Raw genomic sequence first — 11,676 nt, 5'->3', positions numbered from 1 at the left:
GCATTGTCCGGTAAGATATTAAGTACCCTCTCTTTAAGATTTCATTAAATACATTCATTTTAGCACATATTGCCACAAAAAATGTTTTTCTTTCTTGAAAAACTGGTATCTTTTTCTTCAATCAGGTAATGAAAATATAAACTTCTCTTTTTTGTTTTGGCTGCCAGGAAACTCAGTAAATTTCACATTCATATTTTCCCCATACTTTTTTGTAAGCCTTTTTGCTTTTACAAACATCATATAAATTTCATGTTAATAAGCTAATTCAAATATTTTGTAATGTGATCCAGAGAATAGGTTATTTTTAGAAGTACAATGTGACTAAAATTTATCCTATGTCACAAAAATAATTAAAATTTTTTATATTTTATCTTAAATATACATTAAAATTATACATAAGTGAATATACCTTCAAAGACAATAGATAAAGGATAATGCTCAGTGCTGGCATAGGAGTGAAAAGAAAGGCATTCCGGAACACTGCCTGATGATGGTGAAAACATCCACTAAGAAATTTGGCAAATCTTTATAAATGGGCTTAAATAGGTCAAACTAATTCAAAAATAAATTTTGCTTCTGGAAATCTATTATCTCTAAGAAAGTAATCATAAATAAAGATAATAGCTTATGTACAAATATATTCACTGCATCATCAAAATTGTAAAAATATTTTGTGAGAATATCTCCAACGTAAGGAAATAACGAACTAATGAAATACATGTAATTCCAACTTGTCATATATTTAAACAAATTATTTTACTTAAAAGGATAGATTGATTGGGAAAAGAAGACAATCAAAAGTATATTCTGCTTAAAATTATGTTGAAACATCCTATTTAAACATACAGATATAATATTTTAAAAGACTGGGAGGAAATACATCAAAATGTTAACAATGATTAAATCTTGTTAATAGGATTACCAATGGTCTTTCTTTTTTCTTTTGATTTTTCTGTGTTTTTTGATTTTGTACGAGTATCATATGAATCAGATGAAGTAAATAAAAATATTTGAGGGGAAATGGAATGCGAAGGGGGAAAATGTGAAGAATTTTCGTATTATTCTCATTAGGAAGTTTTATTAGGGAGCATGTCTAGGTAAAGGAATTTACTCTTCCACTGTACTATACCCCGAGACCAATGCGTTTAGGATGATTCTGAATTCTTATGTAATGTGTATTGGCCAAAACATCCCCAATGCACAAAGTAGTAAGAATAATGGAAAAAAATTGGGAGCAAACTTGAACAATCACGGTTAACTGTATTAACTGCGAAGTTTTTCAATGTGTGGGCACAAATCATCTTATGTTGAATTGATTCTTGGAGCACTCTCCAAGGGGAGCAGATTGTGTCTTAATGCTTTTCTTACTCAAAGGGTTTGGATGACTCACTCAAGTTCACTCACGGCTCACACCTCACCTGTGGAACCTGGACTCCACTCAAGCCTTTAAATGTAAACTCTTTAGGAAAATTATGGGTCAGGAGACTCATTGTTTTTTAATGTCCTTAATTAATCATTAAATCTCTCTCTCTCGTTTCCCCACAAAGCAGTATCACCCGCATCCATGCAAAGCTGCTAAGACTAGTGCCTGGGACATAAAGCACATGAAATAAGCATTTATTAAATAAATAAAAGGTTTTGAGACTTTCCATATTGGCTTGAAGGAAATATGACTCTGGATCTCCTTTATAAAGCTTCATGTACCTTTCAAGAGAATAACATCCAGTCAAAACCTCCAGGGATTAAATATTTTTTTTTCTCTAACACTTAGCCTCACTTACATATGGACCACAGGACTGGATTTGCATTCGTAATAGTAGAGGCTCATGTGCCTCTCATTCCATTTCTGTCCGTCATGCTGCCCCAAACCAAACAGAAGGCAGGTAGTGGTTGGCTGTGTGCAGGGCACATTCTGCAATCCCGTGTATTTTGATGCTAGCACCAGTGTAGCAAGCCTTCAAAATTGGCCCTGTCACTTTAAATATAATAGACAATAAATCATCCCTCTGAGACAGCCCCTAAGGAAAACAGGGAAAAAATAGAAATAACATTTAAAAGCCCTTTTCTATTACAGTGCCTCTAGGGAGCTTTTAAAATTGGAGCTTTTTTAAAGTGAATTTTATGCTTTTGAGGGCTTTTAAAAATGATTCTAGAATAAACCTGGCAATTCTGTGACCAAATCTCCTATTAGATCCTTTAATTTGGGGGATTTGTCTAGCATTGTCTTATTTGCTCACCTTCTCTGTGCTGCTGTCCTTGGTATTGCCAAGCAACCCTTTTTATATACTCTATGTATTTTCTTGTCCCTTCCTCTTCATCTTTCTGCTACTATTTCTTGTTTGGTCTTTCTTTCCTTCTTTCTCTTTTTTCCTGTATCAATTCTACTTTTAGTTATCTCTCCTCTGAGATACCCTTTGGTCTTTTGTAACTTGGACACACACAATTCTATTCAGGCAACCACGCAGATCACCTAGAAATTTCTAGATGGTGGGATGGAGCCACCTTCCTCCTACTAGAACAGAATTTCCCAAGGCATAGCTGAGCCCCATCCAACTCTTTCTCATAAGCCTCTCTCTCTCTGGTCCTTGTGGCCCTTTCTACTTGATACAAAAAGAACACCAAGTTAACAAAGAAATTTGAATTAGTTTGGAAAAGAACCTTAACCAAATCCCAAGAGGAATAAATAAAGCATAGAGTTATAATGAAGGGTCAGAGTTTACATTAAGAATAAGTGATACAGGGCCTGCCTGGTGGCATGGCGGTTAGGTTTGCACACTCCACTTCAGCGGGCCAGGGTTCACAGGTTCGGATCCTGGGCACGGACCTAGCACAACTCGTTAAGCCACTCTGTGGCTGCAGCCAACTTAAATGGAGGAGGATTGGCACAAATGTTAGCTCAGTGACAATCTTCCTCAAGCAAAAAGAGGAAGATTGATGACAGGTATTAGCTTAGAGCCAGTCTTCCTCACATACAAAAAAAGTGATCCAAAAATCACAGCCCCGCCTTTGTGTAACCAGTACTCAGTTACACCAATTCAAGCCCATATGGCATTATGTGACCCAACAAAACAGTATGGGTCAACACCCTTTATTATTTTTTCAAAGTAAAAATCTATACTGAACAAAACATAGTTCATCTTAATATTGGAAAGCATACACACTCAAGGGACAACAACTGCTTCTTGACACTAGTATGACATGTCTTCTTGGGCTCCCTGCTCTGTGAAGAAAGGGAGGAGAAATCCGACTTGGTATTGAGCTGATATCTTTTGATAAATTGGGAAGGCCCAAGTACGAAGCAAAAAGCAGTGAGAACAAATTATCCTGACACCTTTTGGATGTATAGACTTCCCAGGCTCCTTAAAGGCCATTCATCTCACCTGGCCTGCCAGAGTCACTCCAGCCACCCTCTGGGCGAGTGCTTGTTACCAACAAGGCAGCAATCAAATTATTGTAGGGAATTTACTGAGTGAGATAAATAAAATCTGCCTAAGTCAGTATTTCTCATTGTGCTTTCTCTGGATCGTAAGTCTCAGAAGAAGCTCTCAAAATGTCCTGCAGACCCTATGTGTGGTCCACACTGCATACCCTAGACCCCTGCAGTCATTAGCATAGGAATGGCACTGAGAAGTGCTACTAGAAAGAAAGCGGGTTAGCTTTGTCTCACTCAGCATTTACTCAAAGCCATGGCATTCTTATTTTAAGTAAAACTGATGATAATTCTTTGAAAACTTTAGAAAGTCTAAACTAGGTACTTGCCTAAAAGAAAGTTCCATCAGGAGAACTATTTTTCAATTTTGGAGGTGGTAATGGTTGTTAAACCAAATGATTAGATGAAGAAAAATAGTTAAGAAGGAATATTGCATGTTGGGATTAATGATTTCCACCACTAAAAGAGAGAGAAATGTACCCGCAGATCATAGTCATTAAAAATGACCCATCGGTGGACAGCAAATTACATACTGGGGAACCAATGCTGGAGAAAAATCAAAGAGGCGGAGGTCATGTTTTATTTCACTTGTAGCGCTTTTCAAATTCAGTCCCAACCAAACCTGATTAAAGTAAATCCCTTTTTTACAGCCTGTGGAGTCTATAAGATTATGGTGTTAATGGAAGTGCGATTCGATCCGTCAGTAATGGTGCATGTCGGGACCCTGGCGCCTCTGACAAGTCCATTTTTTAAGACGTATTTATTGTTTTTTTCCCTCTCTCTTCTGTTCTCTGCATTGCGGGGTTTAATTGAACAGTTTAAAGTGATTCTTCTTCAAGGCCCATTAATTGATTTTATTTGTGTATTCTCTAGGGGTCAAGGAAAAGGGGGAAAAAAAACAATAAAATTGCAGCTCTGGTTTTCACTGTCATATTCTCCCTGGCAACTCATAGGTCTAATTCCTTTGTGGGTACCATGCTGACAAGGATGGCATAAAAGATGGGGAAGAAACAGGGCAAGCAGACATCAAGCTGTACCCCTAAAATTGGTGGACAAACTGCCTCCAGTCTCTTGGCCATCTTTTTGTTCTTTTCAGGCCATATCCTTCTCTCTGCTAAATTCCTGTCCCTTACCCCAATTCCTTGGATGAAGTTCCATAATTTTTTGTTTCTTTGCCTCAGTCTTCTTTTCTTGTGATTTTCAGAACGTACAATTTTATGTGTTTGTTTTGTTTTATATCACTGATTTATTCAATTTTTATAGTGGTTCATCATGAAGAAAATAATAAAATGTGCCCAAAGCTGATAAGCCACGCAGTATCTAGGAGTTCCTCATAATAAACCCTATTGAAGGGGGAAGATTTCAGTGAAACGGTCATAAAACCTTATATTCTGATGGTGCAATATAGCACAATAGCCTTATCTTTCTGTCCTAATAGGACAAAGTGTCCTGAGTTTGAGGTCTTGATATGTGTACACCTATGTGTACACAGTGTGCTCATATTTACTCATAGAACCCATCAGCAGAACTGAATGGTCTTAGGTCTGTTACGAAACAATCAAGATGATATGTCGATCACAAAATAGTATACTCGGGAGGTGGAAATAGTGGCTAGAAATTGAGCTTCTGAGGGTAGAAGCTACACACGTGTGTACTCATGTCATGACATCATACCTCAAGAGACTGTGCCCTATTATGTCACAATGTCTTATGTCATACTAATATGTCACACAATATAATTTATGTCATTTTTGAATGCTTATTTTTATTAGGCAGTAGCTAATCTTTACAATGATCTTATGAAGTAAGTATTATTATCACCATTTAATTGGCAAGGCCTGAGACTCAGAGATGTGAAGTAATCTGCCAAGGACATAGGTGGGGTTTAAATATGCATCTGACTTGCTCCAATGCTGCTACTTTCCCACTATTTGGATATACTATTGCCTTGGAAGCTTAGTTTGCAATGGCTTTTGTTTCATTAAAGCTGAAAATATAATAAAGTCATTTAGAGATATGGATATTCTTTTTTCACCACTGCTTCCCCAGAGTAGGCCCTAAAAAAGAACTAGTTGAATGATTGAAGAAGACACCTGCCCCATCATTATCATATGGTTCCTACTTTGAGTTCCATTCCAACACCATTGCTTTGTGGGTACCATGCTGACAAGGATGGCATAAAAGATGGGGAAGAAACAGGGCAAGCAGACATCAAGCTGTACCCCTAAAATTGGTGGACAAACTGCCTCCAGTCTCTTGGCCATCTTTTTGTTCTTTTCAGGCCATATCCTTCTCTCTGCTAAATTCCTGTCCCTTACCCCAATTCCTTGGATGAAGTTCCAAAAGATTCTTCAGCTTAGATCTTTCATTAAAACATAGGTCAAATTTATCTTCAACCCACACTAGTAAAAATATGCATTGGCTTCTAGTTCCCAATTATCTTCCCCTGAAAGTTTTGAGAGAGATAGACAGTTTAAGATTGAGATGGAAAGAAAAGTGGGGAGAGGAGGAATTATGTGGGGGATGAACATATTAGAAGAAGTACTCTTTGTTTTCTTGTTTTATTTTTGTCAATAGCTGGGAGGAGACAGTGAGAAGTTCCAAATCGGCTTCCAGCAGATCAATAGAACATCTTCAAGTAAAAGGAACACATATTTGAGAATGTGTCGGTAAGTTGGAAGTCTCAGAAGGGCAACCCTCTTGTTGAAGGGGTGCAATCTATGGTCTCTATGGTCATACTGTTCAGAGAAAACATCATCCTATCTCTCATCTCTACACCTCTGTCTCTTCCGTCTTCCCTCTGCTTAGGACATCGACTTTTCTGAATCCCTTTACCTCCACTATCCTTTGACAACGTTTACTAGTTTGGTGAGACTCTTCAGTTTCCACCTCCAGGATTATATCCATTACCTGATAGATATTGGCAGTAAAATCTTTCAAAGGGCTGGTAAGGAAGAGTAGTGGTAATGAGAGCTTGTCCCTCTCTGAAGCCAGGTGTAGTACCTAGGGGGTGGTTGGAAGGAGTGGTTACATAATTCTCAAATGGGAGTGGCAAGTGACCACTACAAAGGCAAAGAAAGAAGGTTTTTCTGGGGGGAATGTTACAAGAAAAGAGAATATGCTCGTAAATGTGACCTAACCCTAAGCAATGGACAGACTGGTATACAGAAAGATCCACACTCCTGGATATGTCCCCTCTTCTGGGTCTCCAGAACCTGGAAAGACCTCTATTAAAATATATGTCACATTCTACCATAAGCTTTGGTTTGCATGGATCTCTCTTCAAAACTGATTCAAGTCATTCATCTCTACATCCCTAGTCCCTCCTCAAGTACCTGGCATCTAAGAGATGCTCAATAAATACATTCTAACACAAATGAAAGAATGAATGAGAAGGAAATCCTTTATAAGGAATACTATAAAATTCTGATGGAAATACAATTCTTAGAGAGATTGGGGCAAAAAAGACAGCGGGGCTAAAAGACTGGCCCAGAATGAAGACATGGACAAATTTTGAATTTAGTATTATTAAGCTTAGATACAGCTCTTGTTGACTGAAAATTCAGTATTTATGTGGAAATTTATTTCAAATTCCAAACAAGTTTACAAAAGAAGCTATAGAATGCAACCTACACTGCTCATAGTCGAATATCCATCAGTACAGAGGGCTTACAAGCAGAAATGAATATTCACCTCCATGGGGTAGCCCTAAGGATCCTAAACTCAGATAACTAGCGTGTGTGAGTTTTTCACTCTTGGAATTGCCTATTAAAATTGTTCCATGTTTAAGACAACCATTTTGTGAGTATGTGTCCATATAGTGGGTTGGAGGGAGGAGAAAGCTGTGTCATCAAAAGGCTATTTACAAAACTACACATATTTTACTTGGGAGAATGTACATATTGAACCAACACACTTTTACCACTAACATACGAGCAGAAGGTAGCATATTCATCTTCATCAGAATGGCTTACTTGTCAGGTAGTTAGAGTGTCGAGGATTCTTTCCAACATGGAGGAAATATAGAAAATGCTGCCTTCCACTTCTGATGCTGTTTACAAACTCACTTTGAATCAGAGAAGATGGTTGTAAAGGGAGTTGATACCCTTCCTTTTGTAAACCACCTGATTTTATTTTTATTCTTCTCCTTGTCTCCTGAGATATTAACATTTTAGAAGATAACCTCCCTGGAAGGAATCTAACCCCAGGAAAAGCACACACAGGCACAGAAAAATATAATCAAACTCATTTTCCCATAAGAAAAGGGGTTCTATATGGCATTACTTTGGTCTGATTTTATGATCAGTTTCCACCGAAGCGTGCTGTCATTGCAAGAGTACATAATCTCTACAGCCTAGATTTCCACTGACAAAGGAATTTGGATAACAGATTATTTTACTTGACTTTTATACGTAATTTCAAAAACCACAGTCTTCTTCATGCCTTGTGCCTAGTTTCCCTAAATGGTCAAGTATCTGAGCAAATCAAGCATGTAGACTTTCTCCTCCAAATTAAGGAATTTCTCTCATATGCTCATTAACACCTATATATATGGATATTGGCTAAATTTGTTCTAAAACTCTGCATGGGTGTCCACATTGATCTGCTCAGCTTGGTCAGACTTTATTCTAGCTACCAATTAAGTAATGTCAATTCAACCTAGACCTATCTAAACTAACAAAACCAAAGATTCATTTTTCCAGTACTTCCCGCCATAAAAGAAAATCGTTGTCTTTCAAACTAATATATTGTTATGAAATCACACATGTACAAGCTCAGCAAAATTAAACCTCCTTAATAATAGAGTAGATGCTAAAGTGTCTGTGTCCCAACTTTATTTTGCTGCTCTAAGCAAAAAGCAGGCAGCATTGCTAGTAGCAAAATCAATATCAACTATATTAATAAAAGCAAAATGAACATGTATGCCTGGACTTTTTTCTCTCAATCACTCTGCATCCAAACCTCTTCTCGGATTTTAGCTTCAGTCTTGAATGATCCAGAGACATTGCACTTTGGCCCTGAAGATAGCCACTTGTCAAGCCAATGTGTGTGAGCCCAGGTGAGAAGAGATTGCCCAACCTATTTGCAGAGCTTGTCAAGGCCTAGAGATGGTGGAAGTCAGATGATTATATTTGCATTGCATAATTTCCAGAGCCTGTCACAACATTGCTGGAGCCAGCAGCTGCTCTCTGCTGAGAGCTGATTCCACCTCATCTATTTAATATTACAATGAATTTTATCCTCCACATTCAACCAGAAGCCAAAGGCACAGTTTATGGCTAAACCTGCATTTGCAGAAAGATGGCAAGAGACCCCCTTTGGTGGTGAGAATTAATTTAGAGAAGGGTGCAGAGTCACTCAATCCCTCACTTTAGTTGAGATGTTTTCCTTCTTCCAGGGAGCAGGCTTCAGTATGGTCTGAATTTCCCCTGTTCTCCTCAAGAAGAACTATTGGAAATAAGAAATTAACTTAGATATTGTTATCGGCTAAATTGTGTCCCACCCAACCCAAATTTGTATGTTAAAGCCCTAATCCCCAGTACCTCAGAATGTGACTGTATTTGTAGATAGGGTCTTCAAAGAGATGAATAAGCTAAAATGCGGCTGTTGGAGTGGGCTATAATCCAAACTGACTGGTATCCTTATAAGAAGAAGAAATCTGGACACACAAAGAGACACCATGCATGCACACACACAAAGGAAAGGCCATGAGGGCACAGGGAGAAAGCAGCCGTCTACAAGCTGAGGAGAGAGGCCTCAGAAGAAATCAAACCTGCTGACACCATGATCTTGGACTTCTAGTCTCCAGAACCGTGAGAAAATAAATTTCGGGTGCTTAAGCCACCCATCCGTGGTATTTTTTTATAACAGCCCTAGCAAATTAACACAGATATTATCTAGTATAATCCAATGTAAGAATCTCTTCTACAGAATCCCTTAAGCTTTTTCCAGAATACAGCCAGGAAGAAACATCTAACACAAGGCATTGATTGCATTTAAAAGCAGATCCTTTTGTTAGAAAGTTCTGTGTATTGAGGAAGGATGAGCCTCCTTATAACTGTCATTCTATTGTCCCAGTTCTGCACTCTTGGTTCAGAACCAAATCAAATGTCTTACTGGGTAGCTCTTCAATTAGATGAAGGCAGCCATCATGCCTCCATGCTCCTTTCTGAAATCTTCTCTTTCAAGTTAAACCTTTCTTGATGCTTTCAAATAGTCCCCACATGCCATTGTTCTGAATGCATTTTATAGAATGTCTGTCCTCCTTTAAACCCCTTCCACTGGGTCATTGCTTCTATTAAAATGAGATAGAGTTAAAGTTACTAACTCAGATGTTATCCAGCAGTGTAAAGTTCTTTAGGATTATTAATTCTCTCATTTTCAACACCATATTTTAAGATCCTCTCCATTAAGAAAGGATGATGCAAACAGATCTTTAAGTCCTGCTATGGAATGGGCATGTGGTAAGGGTACTGAGGGGAACATGACAACTCCCAAATATGACACAAGGGAACTGAGAGCTACTGACTAACTTCCCATCAGCTGAGTATGTTTAGAACATTATATTAAATATTGTTAAGGAATCTTCTCCATATTATATCTTATTGATATATACTTTGATGTGTGAAATATGTATACATATCCAGGCTCAAGTAGCTTTACTCATATGTGTTCATATAATTGCAAAAATATAATCATACTAAGCATTTTTCCCCCAAATACTCAGAAAGCATGAAATCAAAAACAAAAACCGAAGTATTACAATGGAGTTCCCAGGAGTGAACACAAGTTTCCATAGCACACTACAGATGAGGATTTCTGTAAATATCCATCAAACTTAAATATGCCACTCCATTGAGTCTACAATCTGCAGCTTAGGAGGAAATGGTCAGAAATGACGAAGCCTCCAGGCATTGGGACATGAACAGGGTTACAAAAATAGAATAAGACAGTGTAAATTTGGGGTTTCTATTTGCTGATGTATATACCCTAAGGCCACATCTAACTTCAAAGACTTTCATGCTTGCCCAATAGGTGTTGAAAACAGTACATAATTAAGAGTCTTTTTCCCTAAACACCATGCCTCCTTAAAATGTTGAAGGCAAGATTCAGCGGAGATGGAAACAGGGTACAGGTTTACTCAGTCTATCACATTAACTTTCAACAGTTTTCCTATTATATAAACATATCAAAACTACCTGGAGGCTGAGGCAGGGCTATAAAAACATTTGGCACATGCAAGGCAATGTGAGAGCTACCTTAGAGGCACAGGAAATAACGGCAGCATTAATTATTTCAGTTACTGGAAAAAGAGTAGCTAATGTCTTATTCTCTCACAGCACCTATCTTCTCGACTCCACTCTGGGAATAATCTCTCGAGAGAATTATTAGCTCTGAGGTTTGGGGAACTTCCTCAGCAATGTAATAACAATATGGTAATGCCTTTCAAATTCCATCTAAAGAGAGGGGTCTACCGTTTTGTCGTTGTTCACTACCAAATGGACTCCCTTTAATCCCAAATTATTTTGCATTTAGCATTTCAGCTGCCAGAAGGTAATGTCAAAAAAGACAGACCGCTTAATGGAAAAGAAAAGTTAATGAACTAACAAGGGAGCCGTAATTACTCCACAAATCAAGGGAAAGATGGAACAGCTTCCAAGGGGGAAATGGATGTATCAAAATGTTTTCCCTAGAAACTCAAAGCAGTGTGTTTTAAACACTAAACTTTGGGGGGAGAAGATGTATAACTAATTATTGCATTACTACCAATAACCTCAGAACAATTACATCATATTGTTTTCATGATTAGAAAAGAAGCAAAGGAAAAGGAAGCTATGAAAGAAGGTCTAGTCTCTACCATCAGGTGAACGGCTTTTCCACCATATGGCATTAGGTGACAAAATGATGATGCCAGTGACAGGGAGACATTACGGGGGCCTTTTGGAGGAAGCATGCATGCCTGACACCTGTCACATAGCTCAAACACTGAGTTGGCATATTTACAACTAAATTAGAATGATTTAACCTTCATTAGCCCCTACCTGTGTTGATGACGGTACAGAGAGTAATTTACAAAATTTGGGGGAGGAAGATGGGGCCTCGCTTTTAGACTTGGTGGAATGTTTGTGAGTAGATCAAATACTGTTGTGTCATTCTTCCATGCTGTCAGGCTTGGAGGCCAGAATTCCATTTATTTGGAGACTGTGAACCTGAAGTCAAGGATACCTCATACTCTAGTGTTTTCA

Source organism: Equus caballus, chromosome 19 (genome assembly GCF_041296265.1).
Source record: "Equus caballus isolate H_3958 breed thoroughbred chromosome 19, TB-T2T, whole genome shotgun sequence".
Taxonomy (NCBI): domain Eukaryota; kingdom Metazoa; phylum Chordata; class Mammalia; order Perissodactyla; family Equidae; genus Equus; species Equus caballus.
Note: the sequence above shows the minus strand (reverse complement) of the source record.